Source organism: Geospiza fortis, unplaced genomic scaffold (assembly GCF_000277835.1).
Source record: "Geospiza fortis unplaced genomic scaffold, GeoFor_1.0 scaffold166, whole genome shotgun sequence".
NCBI lineage: Eukaryota > Metazoa > Chordata > Aves > Passeriformes > Thraupidae > Geospiza > Geospiza fortis.
In genome coordinates this window covers 73,642-93,508 of record NW_005054310.1, presented here as the reverse complement: position 1 = coordinate 93,508, position 19,867 = coordinate 73,642, and positions in this window count along the sequence as shown.

Sequence of the window (19,867 nt, the reverse complement as noted above, 5' to 3'; positions counted from 1 at the left end):
ATAAACTTATTTCTATAGAATCACTCGGCAATCTCAATATACAAACTTATTATTTTCATCCTTCCTCATTTCTCATTAGGTGAAAGTGACTGAAAGATGTGATCACACCTAGTTAGCTGCAAGTCACCTCACCTTGACTTCTTTAGTCACCATACTTCACAATGAATACGTTCCTACTGCACACTACAACACATATCTTTATTATGTGACAGTATCATATATTTAATTTTTTTTCTTCTATTATTTATTTCATTACATGTTATTTCATCCACAATGCCTTCCCTGTTCACCTGCTGTGGCTGAGGAACTTCACAGTTTCAATAGCAGGAAAATAGCAAATAGTGACAGCAATATTTGCAGCCCAGCTACAAATTTCAGTGAATAAAAACAACCTAAGTAAAGAACCTTTCAAAAACAAGTGGCAACAGGACAGCAGATTGTGGGGTGGTTCATAGTGCAAAGTGTGTATTAAATTATCCTCAGATCTGAAGAGTCTCTGAATACTTTTAAATATCCACTTTTGGCAGATGTTCAAGCCATGAACTTGTCTGATCATTTGGATTCTATGTTGTCTATGAAAATTTTATGCAACGTTTCAGTCTGAGGGAATACATTTTAATATTTATTATGTGTTTCCTTGTGCCCTGGTACTGTCCTAGCTGATTATTTTGCACCAGATGACATGCACTACTAGAGAAAGTTGTTGTATTTATTTTGTTATGAAGCAGCAGTCATAGCTATCAGTAGCATTATGGGAAATATTTCTGCTTAATCATTTGAGTTTCTGGGTTTAGGGATCTCTGGTCTTAGAGGCAGCAGGAGTTTTGTTTCTTGAGAGGCGTATTCATTGTTCTAGTCATGGATAAATAAGAAATATTTGCATTTTGTCTAATGGAAATAATTATTGAGATACTTTCACATTAGGAATATTGAGCATACAAAATCAGTATGTATTCTGCAATAGTTACCCATTTTTCAGCCTGTGTATGGTGCAGTGAAATAATTCTGTACTTCTGTTTTCCTAAAGTAACTGAAGTTAGTGATTTGCTATAATACAGTTATCCTCTTCCTTTTGGTGAGAGTTAGCAACTGGATTAAAAGTGAAAATTCTATTTAAATCCTAAAAAATAGCTGAAGACACTTTTACTGATTTTGACTTAAAGGAATTGGGGAAATGGCTTAAGCTAAACACAAAAGAGTAACTCTTAAATTCCTAATTCTTTAAGACACTTCAAAAAAGCCTCCTTTAATTAAATAGATATAACATAACAGTCCTAAACTGTTCACCACAAAAACTTTTACTTGCATAAGGAAAAAAAGGTTTGGTTGACCCCATAAAAGTAATTTTTAAAAAATGGATGTGTCTGGGCCTCATTCACTGCTTTGTAGCTCTGCTTCTAAATTGATAACTTAACCACAATACTTAAAAAAACAATTGATCTAATTCTCTGATGCATAAATTATTTTATGCATCCTGAACTGTTGTTTTATTATGATATGCTTGGATTTAGGCATAGCAAATTTATATTTTTTTAAAGGAAACTAAGAAATGGAAGTTACTGGTAAACCTTTAAACTGTTTCCTGGGGGGATTCTTCAGTTGGTATTTTAGAGCTATTATCACTGAAGCATATATTTGAGTAGGTGAAGTATTAGTGTGTTTGTCAAAAATGTGATGGTGAGCACCACCCTCTTCAGGTAGCTGTCAGTGAAGGAAAAAAAATGTTTCTGTTGCTTCCAGACAATTTCTAAAGATGTCCTCACTATGTGAAGGGCCGTGTTTTCCTTCACAGAGCAGCAGCAGGAAAACTAAAAGCAGGAAGGACATAAAATAGGAAGAGATTATTTCAGTTAGTAAAGTTTCTCTTTTTTATAACAAATATTAGTTAAACCAAAGACAAGTGAAAAAATAAATAGATTTTAAAATGACCAGTTCCACTTTGGAATGAAAATATAAAGATTCTGGTTTGTTTGCTGCCCAAAACAGATTGTTCTTCTATAATTTAACATTTATTTTCTTTTAAATTTGGATGTCTTTGATTTCAATGAGTTTTGAAAAATAAAAATGGGAATATCTGCAACTAACAGATCTTACATTTTAGGATAAACTATTTCTAAATAATGAGTTAAGATATTGGATAGTAAGAGCAAATGGGTGCCTGAATTCTAAAATACATTAAATTGTCAAATGTTCTATATTTAGATTATTATTTTTTAATCTCTGAATGTGTTTCTAGATTTTCAATATCAAATTTAGCAATCACTCTTGAAGTTACCTCATGTAAGGATCTTGTTGACATTTTTTTCACTAGATAAGCAGATGCTTATTAAAGTTTTTTTCAATTATTTGTCTTATTCTTTTACAACCTAGTTGCTAGATATCCAGTCTTCAAAGTAAATATAGTCTGTGAATAACCTAATCAAATCCATCAAGCCATCTAACAAATCAAAATTTAAACTCTCACAGAGTTTTCTGAGTCTTTATGTGGAAAGCATCATCTGACAGATAGCAAGGAATTTAGGAGCTGAATTTATAGTGGTGAAAGACCATTATGTGAGCAATACCATGTAAAGTTCCATGAGGTAATACTCATCATAATAATAGTAAGCATTTTATTATAATATTAAAGAGCATTCAAAACTCTTAGGCATATCATCTTTCTCAGAAATGTCAAACTACCTTTTGTCAAATAATGCTGTTGATAATACCAGTTGATGCAATTTTGAACTGTTAAAAAGGTCATCATTATTATTATTATTATTATTATTATTATTGTTATTATTATAATATTTTATTTTATTTTATTGTAAGCTTTTTACTTTTTCAAGTAATGATGCAAAGTTAGTTAATAAGTAGTTTTAGGCACGAATCATACTTTGAGGTTGTCTCAACAAAGCAGTTAAGAGGAACTTTTCTGCATGACTTCAACATTTGCCTGGTTTCCAAATGATCCAGCATGGTAATTTGTGTTGGGACGTTAAAATCAGCAGATTATGATGCAAGTCATCCTATATCCCTGTATGCTATTGGTTATGAGGAACTAGTATCACTTAAGTTTTCCATGATCTGATTCCATGGCCTTTTGGATACAAGCACTCCATCTTAGCCTGGTTTTTCTGCTGAAAAAATTAAATGTTTTTTAAATTGCACCATATTTATTTCATTATATGATAAGAATTCCATTTGACATTCTTGCACCTCTTGGAAGTATGGTAATAAGATATTTGTGTATATTGCTGTTCCCTATAACAAAAGCCAGATAAATGTAATGGTGAAGGAAGTAATAAATCTACCTGAGTTTATGGCTTGGCCCTGTTCAAGTAGCAAAGTTAATACAAAAGATTTCTTCAAGCATAAAAAGGATAAAATGCGATAAAATGAAATAGCTAAGTGAACCTAGAGGAAAAATATATCATTGCCTGTTAATTTTAGACAACATATTTTTCCATAGAACACCCTCACTGGGGGTTAATACTTACTATTTTCTTGAAAGCAATTACTCTACAGTGCAGTACATTAAACTGCAGAAAAACCACACCAATAAACAGGAATAATAACAATTCTTAAAAGTGTCCCCAGTGTGCTGTGATGTATCTATTGCTAACTCACATATTAAATCTAAACTGTTCAACAAACGCTGTAGAATGTATCTGCAGGGCTTAATCCAGCTTTTCTCATTTAGCATTCTTAACTGTAAAAAATTGGCTGCAACACTGCAGTTTCAACAATAACTCTCACAAAGTTTATTTAAATTTTCAGGAAACAATTTTAGAAAGTAAGCCCATGTTGAAAAATCAGATACATGACAGAATAATAAAACATCATAAAACAGAATTATTGGCCTTTGTCTTGCAAACTATTTCGTATTGCTGCTACTGGGTCATCTGAACTAGGCAGTCTTCACATTTCAGACTTTTCATTCTAGACCATGAAAAATATTACATTGTTTAAATCTATTGATAAAGTGCTTTATTTTTAATAATCACGTACTGTAAAAGAAACTTTTTGGAACTCATTAGCCTATCTGACTAATATAAATTACTTTATTTCCATTCACTGTTAAGAGGAAAGATCTCTATTTTCTATGGTATCTAAAGAACAGTGAGACTATTTTGTCTTTGATGATTTTGGATTTCTAAACAATTGTTGAAACAGTAACTCTTCAGTGGATAGATTACAAAAACCAAAACAGCTCCACAAATTCTGAGATCCTCTAATGATTTCAATATGATAAAAGTACATATGAAATTTGTTTACTGCATTGAACTAGACTTGACAAATAGCCAATAATTGAACATTTTATGGTTGAATAAATTTTTCCTAATATCCAACCTAAACCTTCCCTGGCTTGTTTTGAGGCACTTTCCTCTTGTCCTATCACTTGTTACTTGGGAGAAGAGACTGATTCTGACCTGCTTATGACCTCCTTTCAGGTGGCTGTAGAGGACATTAGGGTCTCCCTTCAGGCTGGCTTTCTCCAGGCTAAACAACCCCAGCTCCCTCAGATGCTCTTCATGAGATTTGTGCTCCAGACTCTTTGCCACCTTCATTGCCCTTCTCTGGATGTGCTCCAGCACCTCAGTGACTTGAGAGGTCAGAAATGAATGTAGTATTTACACACAACCATATGTGTAACCTCATACAAGTGGCCTTGGCTCATTGATCCAGCCTGTCCATATCACTGTGTCGTGCCTTCCTACCCTCCAGCAGATCAACAATTCCACCCAATTTAGTGTAATCTGTGAACTGACTGAAAGTGCATTCAACTCCTGATCTGTATCATAGAAAGATGTTAAACAGAACAGAAGCCAGTTCTGGACCCCAGGGAATAGGATCTATCTCTCACTGTCCCCAGTATCCTCACTCACCTCCATCTGGGGCAGAGGAGCTCCTTTACATAGGCTCACCCCCGTGCTGGGCTGACTGCTGCCAGCAGGTCCTGGCAGCAGAGCCAGGCACACCCTGCACTGTGCCTGTGGTGCTGGCTGCAGAGCCCAGAGGTGCTGTGGATTTCCCCTGAGTGGATACCATTGCTCACTGCTGGGGCTGGCCGGGCACAGCTCCTGCCCAGCTGTGCACAGTGCCATGCCATGCCCTGTTTGCTCACCCTGTGGGTGGCACCCCTGGTAGCTAAATCCCTAAGGCATTCTTCTATGCATGGAGGGGGCTTGGCTGCTGCTGCTCTGGCTCCAGCCAGGTCTCATTCAGCCCTCTCATGTTAGCATGTGGCTCCTGACAGCTCCCATGGCTCCTCCTGAGGTTCTTCCACCTCAGGAAACCCCCTGTGTGCGCCATGCTAGAATGCTCTGCTGCTGATCATGCCAGCACCTGGGGCACTCATCTTGGGTCCTAATATAATAAACATATTTATATAGTCTGATATAGAAAACCTATTTATAACTCCGAAGATGCTCATCAGGGTTCAGAATTAACACAGTATTCTACTGCATGCTATAATCCAGCCCTTTTGACAGATTATGTAAAAAGATGAGCATATCCTGAGGTTGCTACCCATCCACAGAAGTTACAACTGTTCAGAAATTTTGCACAGAAAATTCTGGTCTGGGTTTGGTTTTTTTCGTTTTTTTTCGGTTTGTGTATGTGCTTTATAAAAAGCCAGTGGTTCAGCAAAAATAAAGAAACTGTTGCATAGCAAAGAATTCATCAGTATGATTTTCTTAGGTGACATTAACTCACTTTTCGATTGTTGTTTTAGGTATTCCTGCACCATTACTCTCTATAGCTGTTTAAGTTTTTCTTTCCATATTGAAGATTTCCATTCCTGAATGATGTCAAATATTTGCATGCTTCCATTTTACCTGCAAGGGTAAAAGCTGATAATGAACAGATCAAAATATTAACTAGCCTTTGATTAAAAGATATGATTTTTGATCCAAATTGTAATCCTAAATACTAGTTACTCTGAAAGCTGCATATTTTGGTCAGAATCTGTTCAATAGTAGTTTTCCTCCTAGGCTGAAATTGCAAAAGTATATCACATTATCAAGAAAAAGATGCCCTGTGAACCTCTTTTTAAGGTGCATTCTTCAGACAATTTAATTTACATTTCATCAATCTATTTCCAATCTCTTTTTATAACTCTTGACCAACCTCTAAGGATCTCATTAATAATTACCTATTAGGTCATGAAAATCTGCCTGCTTTTTTTAAACTTACTAAATTTAAAGTATGTAATTGTATAGTCAGAATTCTCAGTGTATGAATGTATGGAAAGAATCTGTTGCAAGTTCAAAGCTATATATATCGTAGGAGAAAACAAAATTTGATATATCTTGTTGTAAGTGTTCAACAACTCTAACCGAGACTGTGATTAGCCTTATATGATATATTGTCTCACTCTGCAACAACATTACAACAATAACATAATAAAAAATAATTTTGCCAATTGATTTCTATTGGCATTTTAATCTCAAAATTACCCATGACTAATTGACTTTATACAAAATACTCCAATTTGTATAATTTCTGTGTTTTCTTATTCTTTTGCTTGCAATTCCCTGCTGCTATACTGTATATAGGTTTATGTCACATCAAATTAGAGGAACTGGAAAATTTTTGTGTGACTTTAATTTTTTCTCAGATCTCAAATTAGTTATATTTTATTTACATGGGGCCTGAAGCAAAGCCACTTTCAATTAGTAAGAGTTGACTTATTACTAAGAAAAATGGTTTTAGATTAAGGTTTTAGTGTTTAGGTTAACCCTAGGTAGATCCAGGAATCAATTACCAAATGTTACCATTGATATGAAGGAAAAAAATTCCACCTTTGAGCTATATTATAAAAATCACTTTTTTCCCCCAAGCAATTGTATTTGGAGTTAATTTGCAATTTTTTGTAGCAGTAGGCTTGAGGATCTCACAGAATAACACAGGGTACTAAATACGGGTTACATAAAATTTCTAGATATATCAAGGGGCAATTCAGAAGTTTAGTTTGTGTCAGTATTAAAGATAACTACTTCTATTTGCACAAAACCTGAGATTTTTGTCAGAATTGCTGTATCCGCTTTACAAAAATTCTCATAGGTTTTGAAAAACAGCTTTCTGTGATAAGGAATAAAGCAGTAATAGCACAATGGCTCAATCTGTGAGGGCAAGATTAGTCTCTTATTCACAGAGTGATTTCAAATTGCCAGAAGGGACTGACTGCTGTAAAGTGCATTTGTGAGCAACATCTTCAGCAAAATTGAGTAATAATGTTTCTGTGGACTTTAAGCATTTTGTGAAGGATGTGTGTTTTTCCGAACTCATTTCATTTTCATAATCATCAAGAAGTGTCTCAATACAGCAAAACCATTCTGCTTCTTTTTACAAATGATCCTGGACACCTCCTGGGAAACATTTCTTTATACAGAATGTATAAAGAAACCCCATTCAAGTAAGGAATCTAAGAAGAAAGGGTCTGACGTTTTCATGATTTGTTCTCATTTCTTTTCTGAAAAGCTAGAAAAGTTGGAGAAAGAACAATCCAGGCACACGTGGATTTCTGTGATTAGGCATTTTATATACACTTTTCAACTTCTATTCCTTAATCCTGTTAAACATTATTTGCACTGCAGGTATTTACTGAGAGTAGCTTTCATTTTAGCTGGAAATTTCTCCAGGGAAAACTCTGAAAACCTGAAGCTCCATTTGTATCATTTTTTATTTTGTACTTCTCAACCTAGGAAGTCAATTGAAAAAAGCATCTTTTAATGCACACATTTTATATATGAATATTTTCATCCCTGGTGTGAACATTCATTCTCTTCCATTTGATAGACCTTTAAAATATTATTCTGGATTTTTGGAATTAGCAGGCAACAGTGTTCATAAAATCGAAGAACCTCTGGGTTATCTCAAAGGAAGATGTCAATTAAACCTTATTTAAAATTTCATGTCTGATACACTGCATTAAATAATCATTGTGTTTGTCAGAGGCAAAGAGGAAAAAGAAGATGATATCTTCTAAGAAAATATCTTAACAGATTTCTGGAGTATTCAGCCAGTTAGATTTTTGCTTCTCTGACTTTGTCTTCTTGCTTCTACCTTCATGAGGAGGTGGAGCACAAAGGAGGGTTTTGTTAGCCTTGTGAAGATGTGCAAAACAGTGTCTTCTAGGCTTATGGGAAGCTGAATTACAGGAAAAAAAAAAAAAAAAAAATGTCCTGTTTCAGGGGGGAAAAGTTGTCCAGAAAACAAGGTAGAGACTTAATGTCAGCCTTAAAGCATCACAACACACCTGAATAGGGAGGACAAAGCTTCAAATGTGCTGGCTAAACCTAGGTGTAAATGTAGGTTTTCCCTCTCCAGAAGGACAGGACAGTATACTCTGATATTTACAATGATCCCACATGAAAGCATCATTCATTGGATGCCACTGTTAGCCTTCATTAAATTGTCCAAATTCACTCTAATTGTCCTAAACTGGAGTAGCTTTCACGCACCCAGCCAGGTTTAGGCTAGGCACAAGATTGTTGATGGATAAAGGACAAGCAATAGTACTATATTATAAGCATGAATTAATTTGCTTCTAACACATGAAGGTCCTGAAGATCCTGTAACTGGCAGGTGCAAGACTATTCATTCAGTGACTGTGTCTTGCTAGAAAAATGCCTAAATGCTATTAGGAATGGATTTTCAAAACTATCATCTTTAACTGTGCTCTGTTGCTGCTGTCTCATTTGCAGAACTTGTAGAAACAGAACAAATACTAGCAGCTGTGGTAATATACTTGGGGTTTCCTGAAAGTTTAAAAATTTATGTTGAAACCCTAGCTGTGCTTTGTTCTAAACCAGGAGTGTAAAAATTGAAATGACAAAGTTGTAATGGTGGTTGATGGTGCAGCTTCAAAATGAAATCCCTATCCAGTGTGCCCACTGTGTTTAAGCTGTTGAGTCTGTGAAGCGAGCAGCATCACTCACAGAGGTAAGCATCCTTGATGAGCTTCCAGCAGCATACAGGACCCAATTTTGTTTTATGCTCCAAAACATAGATGAAAGATATCTATCTTGAGAAAGAAGGCTATCAATTGTAAAGGATTTTTGAGAAATATGAATGAAATTCCCTCTCCTATGACTTTCAGAATCACTGCAGCAGCTAAAAACCCTGCCTCAGGCATAATACATACAGTCAAGTGTAAGCTGTAAAAACTCCAAGCAAAAAAAACCAAAACTGTCAACATTGCCCAAATCCAACACAGATACACACTGATAACACCAGACAAGATGCTTCTCTGCTCTAATTTTGCAACTTTTTTCCCTTTGCACTTTCTGCTCTGCTGCTGTGGAAAAACATTACTGAAATGCCTTCAAAGCTGAACAACTGACACTTTTCACTTCAGAAAAATGAAAAAATAAAAGAAAAAGTTGTTCTTTTACGCTTGTCGATTTCTGCTCAATTCTTCTGCTGTCTGCAATTCATCTGCAATGGAAATTCCAAGCACTAACCAGCCAGTGTGAGCAAAAAATGTCAAAAAGAAACAAAGCCCGTCAGGTTTTGTAGCAGGTAATTATTGTACCCAATGTAGCAGTTAATTATTGTCTTATTTTCCATCTAAGCCAAACAAAAGGCTAGTATTCTGAGAAGGAGGAAGCAATTTGAAAGTCATATTTTTGGTCAGCTTTCTGATTAACTTTTCAGCTTCTAAACCCCTGCCTGCTCTTTTGAAGTGCTGTCTTTCCTAGCTCTTGCAGTTAAGAAAATATCTGCAGTTCTGTAAATTTCATTTTGCTTTGCCTTGGAAACAGAGTTCTATAGGGTACTAAGTTAATATGAAATAAATCAAATCAAGAAAATGATGAATTTTGTGATCAGGATGAAATGGAAAGAAATTAAACATTCTGAGGCAATGTTAGTTTTCAGCATTCACAGCTGCCAGTGTTCTCCAGTCAATTTCATCTGTCTGTAACAAACAACGAGTTTTCCAAAAGGATAAATCATATCTAGAAACTAAATTATTGGAAGAAATGAATCTACAGAGACATATATAATAATTGCTTGAGTAGGAGCATTAGATACTATAGATCAACTTATTAGCAATAAATGTGTCCAAGCCTAATAAAAAATCGATGTCGAATAGCATAGAAAAGACAGTTGGTCATAGCATTCATTTATGTGTTGTATAGTTTTTATAGGATGGCACTAGGGACTCTCTCAGGTTGCTGTCAGATGCACTCTTGTATTACTTGTCCTACAAGAAGCTTATAAAAAGCAATCTAAAACATGTCAAAACCAAGAAGATGAACTATGTACTAAATAACACGAGAGACTGAAAATGAGGAAAGCTTAGGTTAAAATATCATCTTGTGCAGAATTTGTGTGTGATCTTGCTGAATTTGAGCAACCCACATGAATTTATTTCCCCATTTGTAAAAAGGAAATTATGTTTGTCTAGAAAGTTATGAAGTTCAGCCTAACCATCTTCGTCAAGAACATTTAAATTCTTGTATACCAGACACTGTATTATTTATTGTATTCCTTCACCTTTTATATATTTATTTATAAAACGAAATTTGAAATGTGAAAGAGTGCAGTTTAGATGCTATGATGTATATTATGCTTGTTAAATTAATGCTAAATCAAAAGTGTTTGACTGATATTTATCATGCTAGGACTAAAACAACTTTGAAAATTTCTGTTGGAATATTTTTCAATGGGAAATGTCAATAAAATTGATGTTTTAAGTCTGCAATTTTGAAGCATTTGCTCTTTTTCTTTGGTCATGAAAATAAAAGTTAATTGCAAAGAGGTAGTGAGCTAATAGGGACCAGGAGTACTGGTTTTTTTCTGCCAGTGAGGCTTTCAGCAATTTCACTTGCCACTAGTAAAACTGGCAGGAATTTTGGGCAGGACTCAAGCCAAAATATTTCTCTTTATGGTATTTCAACCCAAATTTTCCTGGGAATCCCTTTTCTCATAAAAGTTGTATTTTTAGTTTATATCCTGAACCTGGATGACAAAGATTTCTATTATTTTAGAGGGATATTTTTAATTTTTGGTTTCTGTTATAGAAAAACCCACTAAGCAAGAGGGCAAATAGACTTAGGTATTTCTGAACATTCTGCTACAATACTATACATGCATATGTCATTGAAGAGCTTTGATTTAACAGGAGAAACCAATTTATACCTCTATAGCAAAAGGCAACAGCTTTGAGTAGTGACATCAGAAAATCCAAGAACTTTCTATGTGTGTGACATCTTCAGTGTTTGAATTTCAGTTGCAGAAGATCACAAATGTAAAGCGTATTTTAATAATTCCAGTCACATTGTAACACATTCTGCTGTCTCTAATATCTGCTCAATATCATGGGATGTTTTGAAAGTAAGGGAAAATGTTAGAATGTAGCAGGATATAACTCAGAGAACATTCACTAATTCATCTTCTTCCAGCTTACATTAAACTGATGTAATTTTTCTAGGAACTGTTGCTGAGAAAGTTCTATGACATAGTATGAAATTGCTCTTTACTTTCACAATATTTCTATTTCTAAGACTGGAAAGACAAGAGGAAAGGTGGCAACTTCTAGTAGCTTTATCCTTGGATTTATGAGACAATTTAAAAATTATTTTAATAGGACCTAAATCCATAGAAAAACTTTGGCACTGAAACTTTATGACAAGGAGTTATATTTGTAGAAACGCACAATATTTTATAGAGAAACAAAAAAAATGTTCAGTTGCAGAAGGTCATGAAAGAACTAGTTCATTTTTTCAAATATTGTACCATCATGGAGATAGGTTTTCCCAGAGCTGAACTTCTAACAAGTTATGTTGCTATGCTAAAGAATATCAGTTCAATTTTCCAGCAGGCACACATAAACCTTGTGTTTTTCAAACTGCAACACTAAACTCTGTGCTCATTACGAAATCAGATCTTGTCTGGAAAATGTACCTTTGTCATTATAGCTTGGTACTTCGAGGTTTCTATTCTGTTGATAGGTATTCTAAGAAAGTAATTCCCCTCAATTAGGTATGACATGCCAGTAGAAAAACAAAAAAAAGAGAAAAAAAAAGAGGTGAATTCGTAGGTTGATGGAATATGTAGAGGAATGGGAGATAATGGGAGATAATGGGAGATGAGGACACAAAGATAAGAATATAAAGTCCTGCCACATGGAAAATACTTTGCACTTACAGTCCTACATTTGCTTTCTGCTGCTACTCCAAATTAACCTCTTTTGTCTTTCTTATTCCCAGTATTCATCCCAAATACTTTGAGAAGGTTTAACTGCAAACTAAACATTGAACATTACAGCTGCAAAATCCAGGTGCTCTGCTGTGATATACATTTTTCTAGCAAAAGCATCTGGATGCTTGGCTGGCTGCACCATGGAAAGAACTGGCTCTAACATTGCTTGTATTGGCATCCAAGGAAATTGCCTAAGGATCAGTCTGCTGTGGGGCTGGCTGGGATATGCTGCCCAGCTGGAGGCTGTAGTCCTTTGATAGGTCTGTCATTGTCAAGAATTTGATCAAGTTTATGTACTTAAGAAAAGAATCCTGTTCAAATTTCTCATGATCTCTTCCACATGTAAAGCCTTATTACAGTATAAAGGATCTTGTACAAAATCACTGAGCAGAGATATAAGCAAATTTTAAGGACCCACTAGTTTGGCCAGCTCTTTCGCAATCTGTATACTACACAATATGCCACGGAAAACTGCATTTCTGTGTTGTGTCAACCTTTTTTTTTTCCAAAATCTGAAATGTAAATAACCTCCACAAAAAATTCCACCAAAATGTCCTTGAATTTTTAAATGAAATAACCTGATGAACTAAGTCTGGCAAAGTCTTTCAAACATACCTATTATGGCCATACAGACTGAAGACTGAAAATATTTCCTTTCACTTAGACACTCAAGAATATAGACAAGAAGTTCAGGAAACCTCTGGTAAAGACATGAAAAGAACTGTGACACTGAAAGGATTAATAATATTGATTCTAGGTATATAATAAGCCTGGAAAATAATTTTTCTTCAATCACTAATGATTTTTTAGAATTTATTTTTCTCTCTTCTTTAAAATAAAGACAGTAACAAAAAAGACCTTAATCCTTAATAGTCCTTAATCCAGAATGAGTGCACAACTCAGAGCTCTTCTGTGTACAGGGGAGATGTTGGCAAAACAGCTGTGTGGGTAAGATTAATGATCATGTATCTGGTTTTTTCCTTCCTCCAATGAATGCTAATGTTTCTCTGTTTCTTCATGTGTTTTCTTCCACCTTCTACAGCTGGAAACTTCTTGTGCATTGTCCTAAATCCAACCAAGAGATGAATCAAGCGCAGTTCTACATCGCTGGTTTGGAAATGCTCCTCCATAAATCCTTTGTGAAGGCAGAGAAAAGGGTACGAAGATCATTTGAATACTCTACAGCAGTTTGCCAGGATCCCAGTTTCATGTAGCCTGTAAGGCAACTATAGTGAACCTAATTTTAAATTACAAAATGCATGAATATGCAAAAATATCTTGCTCTGCATATGTTGAGGCTGGTAAAAGTATTTTCTTTACAGTAAAACCCCGTTTTCTTTCCTCAGAAAATGTTTTATTAATATGACAGGGAATGAAAGAAAAATCACTACCTAAAGATGATTCCTTTGGCTTCCTTTGTTGAAAATCTCCACGCAGATCAGACAAACCTCCTGCTAGGTCCAATATTATTATGATTTTGAGAGGAGAAACAACTTGTACAAGTTGCCAGACCAGATTTGTAAACAATTGGAAATTATGGCTGACTATTTTAGTAGCAAATAACTAGGAACAGGTGCAGACAGTACCTACCAAAATTGATTAATGTTAGGGCATTCCTTGTCTGGAATTATTTTTTTGCTGACAATGGACAATTCTTCATTTAGTTCACACATTCATATGGTCACTTCTTTTCCTTTGCATTTCTGTGAACAAATCACCATAAAAAAGGCAGGCACTATATTTAGGACATCTGAATATATACACAGGGCTTATAGATTTCTCCATTAACTACATCCATCTCTTAAATTCCTAACAGAATTTATGCACTGTGATTGTCTAGCTAGAAAAGGTATACTCTTTCAGACATTTCAGTATCTAGGATATTTGTTGGTGATCTGAATGAGGTCATAACATCTTTTAATTTGATTTCTTCTCAACACTGAAGAAAGAAATTTAATTTGTAGCATCAATGACATTCTAAGACACTTCATGCCATGACATTCTCTGATACACCTATAAAATATTTCATTAATGTTTTCCTGATAGATTATCCCATAGAAATTGCAAATACTATGTATTATAATATTATATCATTATTTCTCCCTCTGCTTCTGAATCTGCTTTGAACTTCTCAGGTGAAAAGAAGTCTACTCAGCACTGCTCATGGTGTCTTTGATTAACCAACCATGTGATAATGAAAATATTGTCACATTTTCATCACGTTAGTTAAAACTTCCTTAAGCTCAGGAAGCAGGGGAGCAAAGGGCGAGGGGTTTTTTTCCCATGTATTCATATACCTGAAATTGGGAAACATATTCAATGGTTTAATGATGCAGTCAGCTGCCCAGAAAGAGCCCAGAACCCCCCAGTTTAATGGAGGTTCAGAGCTGTGTGTGGGCAGCTGTACTGCTTCCAAGGGTTTTGGGACCTATGGATATGCGGCAGGAAAGTGCAGCAAGGAATAAACTGGCATCACTTAAAGACTGTCCCTTTTACACCTTGAGGTCCTGGATCTAAGCCTGCTGTGGCAGAGTGTTCCAACACAGGCTCTTCCCAACTGGCCTCTCTGAGTTGTATAGCCAGGCCAGCTCTCAGGGAATCAATCTTTCACACTGATCTTTTGTGCCCATTGGGCAGAAGGAGTGTAATGGCACTTTCCAGATGGCATTCTGGTGCAGTGTTATATATCAGCTGAAACCCCGTGCTGGCAAGGCCAGAGCCTTGCTTTAATGAGTTACTTCTTCCAAATGTGGGTAAGTAAAGCAGAAACCCAAGTGCCTCTGTAGGAGCCAGACTAAGTCTGGCATGACTGTTGCTGACATAAAGTTAACAATCCTGCCTCACCAAAACTGTATTTTGCAGACACACAGAGAACAGGAGCTCTCCATTTAGCCCTTTCCAGTAGCCACATAAAGTTTTCTACTGCTAATGATCTCTGTCCCACAATTACTGGACAGCTCTTCCAGGGATTGCTTGGCACACTGCAATCTGGGGAACAAAGGCATGCCAGGAGCCGTTTGAACAGTTTAATTCTGCGATGCAATTCCAGTGCATGGCAATGGTACCCATTGCTGCTTAATGTACTACTATGGATGCTATATATTTTCTAGGTTTAGTCCTTAGCCCAGCTCCATATTATTCAGGTTAGTGGAAAGTTGTTGGCAGTCCACATTAGGCAATAAATACTACTTCCATATGTTAATATCTCACTATGCTATCTTGCTTTTATTTAACTTTTAGCAAATGCTTCCTTTAGGTCAAATATACTTTGCAGAATTTTGCAGGGATGATGGAATTAGAGAAAAAAGAACGAAGGATTTTCTCTACATCCCTTGTTGCCAGAAAGTGCCCTTTTTACCATAGTAGCAGAGGTATCATCAATAGCTATATTAAAATGCTTTATCCTTCAAAGTGCTTTACAGAAATACTTACAAATAGAGTTCAGCAGCTTTGCTAACATGTAAAGTTGCAGCTTTCTTTTTCCTCCCTCTGTAGAGTGGAAGAAATAATGCGATAACACCTTATCTGATGTAATCTGTTGACACTTAGTCTTTAACTGTTTAGATACACATATATTTTTCTGTTATGCTCTTTCAGTATGATAGCAATGGGGAAGGAATGTAAGATCTGAGTAGTGCTGGTGCTTCACTGCCTAGCTTCTTGTAATTAAAGAGAAAAAAGAGTGCTTTTCCTATCCAATTTGACAGGTCTTATGCAAATTCTGTACTCAGCATTCAGTCCATCAGACATGCAAGACTGCTTCAGAATTTCTAAAGGATGTTGTGTCTCCTTTTTTGATTAACATGATATTTTAGTAAAGAATAATTTCTTGAATGTTTACCAATGAGAAGAGCTTAAAAAGCAAAACATTCTGCAAAACTTATTTGAAATATACATTGGACTAATTTTGATATAATACACAATGCAAATGTTGTATCCAAGGCAGTAAAGGTTTAATGACTAAATTAAGAACTTTTCTATTAATTCTTCAGTAGTTTACAGGATTAAAAATATGAATTTATATTAGGCTTATTGAATTACTGGTGCAAATTAAAAATGGCTTTTCTAAAATCCTGTATTTGCAGATCAATGATGAAAAAACAAACCATCTGTTCTACCAGAAGTCTTTTTTCTATGTTTTCTATGTTCATAGTAAGTTAGAGACTTTGCAGCTGTCGACACTTAAAAATTATCTTCAGGAAAATGCAATAATGCATCTATATTGATTTCCAATGAAAAACCTGTAAGAGTTCCCTCTGAACTTTTTCCAAGAAAGTAATCTGGCTGAGGTTTGGCTCACATCTTTTAATGTATTTTTGTTGTTGTTGTTTTCTTTGGGTATATTAGTCAAGGTTTATTGTTTGTTTCAGAAATGAGATCCAATTTTAAAAAGACTAGCCAATGGAAAAATCATGCAAATGAATACAAAAAAATTCCTTGGACCTTCTATAGAAAATTAAAGTGTTGTGCCATCATTGTGCACCTAATCCCTGCAGCTTTCATCTGGACTTTTGTTTAAAATAACCCTCCATATCTGTGTGGGTAAATTGTTCTAAAAAGTAGGTAGAAATTAACATAACAGCAATGGCATCTACTATGTACACAAATACCAACACAGATTATACATTTAAGGAATATTGAAATTCAAAGAAAAACAATGGAAAGAAATTTCCAAACAGTACAAATTACACCATGCCTATGTATGCAGCTTACATCTTGATTAGTGTGACAGTGCTTAGAAGTTTTTCTGGATTAAATGTTAATAAAATTATCTTTTTTCCTTGGCTTTTGCTGCAGCAAACAATGAGAAAATTATCAATAGCATGCAGAAACATGGGAAGGCGGTTGAGGGATTGCTGTATAATAAACCACCTCCAGCAGATTCTGCTCATCCCAGGGAAACAGTGTATGAACTAGAGGACATGATGGGAGAGATTCTACTATAAGGATGCAAACCTTAAAATCATTCAAAGTATGAAATTCCCAAGCTCAAATCTTAGATTCATGTAAGAAACTACCAGAACTGGTTCAGTCTTCTAAGACATATTAGGTCCAAAGAAGTATTTTGCACATCATTTTTATGTGGAAACAGAATAGTCATTTTCGTTACTGCTGAATAAGAAACATATTCAGACTTAGGCTGGGTGGTTGAGGGTGTGAGGGTGATGGAATTAAATAAAGAAATAAAATCTTCCCTGATGGAAGATTCATTTAGGAAAAGGATCAGTCCTTTATATTTTACCTGTAAAAAGATGAATGTAGAATAGTCTATTACTGTAACAATATTAACAATTTTTTCTATAGAAAAAATTATCTGTTTTTTACTTTAAGCTGACAATCTGCTGCAGCAAGGAATTTCTCAACCTCAAGGACTAACCTTGAGAGGCATCCCTATTCAAGGGGAGGTCATGGCATGCAGGATCTTAGGGAGAAGGGGAGGGGAATTACACCACTTCACTGTTCTAATTGCATAGTAATACTCGAGATTCTCACTTTTCTATATGTTACTAGATATTGACAGAAGCAGTTGGCCTAAACTGGCAAAAGCAGAGTATGAGCTGACTCTTAAAACAGTGACATAATTTGAAAACCTTCATTTGATTTGCAGAAACTTTCATAAAATATTTGTCATCTTTCACACTAAAAATAATTTTGATGACTTTATATCAAGTGTGTAAAAATAAAATCCCTTTAAAAGAACTTTTCAGGATTGAATTAAGCAGATTTTTTATCACTGCCTTGAAAAAACTGCAGGAGAGAAAGTTGAGCTTGTCAAAATAAATGAGTATCTTAAGCCCCAAATATATAATATTCTTCTTATGGAAAATAAATTTGTGACAAAGGATCATCACCCTCTGCTGCCTGTGAACAAGATGCAGATATTTCCTTTTGAAGTTAATCAGCTGCATTACTCAGTTTATCTGACTCTCAGGAGATTTCTGACCTTGCTAGCAGTGATCTAATTCACTGCCTGTTTTTTAAGGTTTCAGCCATGAATGGATAGCAGTCACACAGGAAGAGAAAGTCCTGGCAGCAGCAATGGAGGAAGCAGAGACTGTTAAAGGTCTGGGGTTCTGACCTGCTGGTTTTGAGAGCAGGTAAATCACTGAGATCCTAAAAGCTTAGATTAGAGGTTTTGGCAGGATTTTGCACACTGTTGTTTGGCATGGCCATTTCCTCATGGTGCTGCCCTTTCATGCAACAAAGCAAGAAGAAAAGAAAGTGACAGTGTCCTCAGAGATGGATATATTTGGACAAAAGCATCTGAAAGACTTTGTATGTGCTTCTGGAAGTAATCCAGTGGAGTCAAAAGGGTATAAAACTTAGTGCCAGCCTTTATTTTTGTGGGTTTGCCAGTTTCAGTGGTTTTGGTCTGCTGCTACTGTTCAAGCTGTTCCTTACACTAGTTAGCTAGAGGCAAGGACAGGTCATAAATGATGTTATTTCTGACCTCCCGTCATTCCAGGTCCACAAGTGCAATGTTCATATAAGGATCAACATTATTTTCCTCATTTTGATTTGTTTTGTGTTTTCTTTAAATTGAGGAATTTTTATTCAGCCTCAACTTTTGGTCAAGGTGATGTGTGATGGGAGTCGTATGCTACATGAGAGGGATTCATTTAGGAAATTGAGAACAATCTTCAAAACTTATATCTTGAAAAAATGGATAGTAGTAGAATGATATCAGAGTGACATATATTAAATACATATTTTTTTAAAAAACGTATTTCCTCTCACTTTCTGAACAGGAAACTATTCCTAGATGTGTCTCTTCCGGAAGAAAGAATGTCTATAACTTTAAAGAAAATGTCTGTAGTTTTAAAAACCCACTTTACTTTAAATTTTCCTGGTAGCACTGTGTTTTAAGTAGATAATTTTCTTCCTTCCAAACAAAGTAAGCGGAGCATTTTCAAAAATGCATTTTTTTCCTTGCAAAACCAGAATAATTAGGTGTCTGTATGTCTATATTTGTATGTAAATATATGTTTATTATTAAAACAAAGATTCTGGCTGCCTACTAATGTTCTAGGCTTCATCACAGCACCCCAGTAATTTATGTCTGTAAACTGGTTTGAAGATTGCAGTTGGAGTGTTCGAAACCTCTGTCATTTGTTGAAAAGTTGACAGCATGTTGATGGTAAAATAAAGGTCTTTTCTGTCACTCAGACTCTACTTGTACGTCTGTCTATAATTTAATTAAAGAAGGAAGATGCCTCTGTTTACTTTTCCTGGTAAAAATATTTTTATTATCATTTTCTGAATCCATATTCTCAATTTTGCTTTATAGTCTCAGGTCATTTGATCTATATAACATCAATTTGACATAAAAATAATCAAAGTGTAGAGTTTAGATTTAATCTCCTTTTTCGTTCATAAGGTCCTACATTTGCCTTCTCATCTTTCAGAAAAGATCTTCACTCAATCTTTGATAAGAAATTTAAATTATTTACACTGCAGTTTTTAAAGTTAGCTTATTTTGGTTCCATTATAGAAAATTGTTACCTCCTATTTTCATCCCTGAGGGGAAAAAAAATATCTTCTTTCAGTTTATTTTTATTCCTAAGTGTTACTGTAGAAGTGTCAAAATAATTAGGTCAAGTGGTGGCAATAAGCCCAACAGAAATAAATAACTCATCTTGTTACTTGCCCTAAGATTATTCAACTTCAGTTTGTA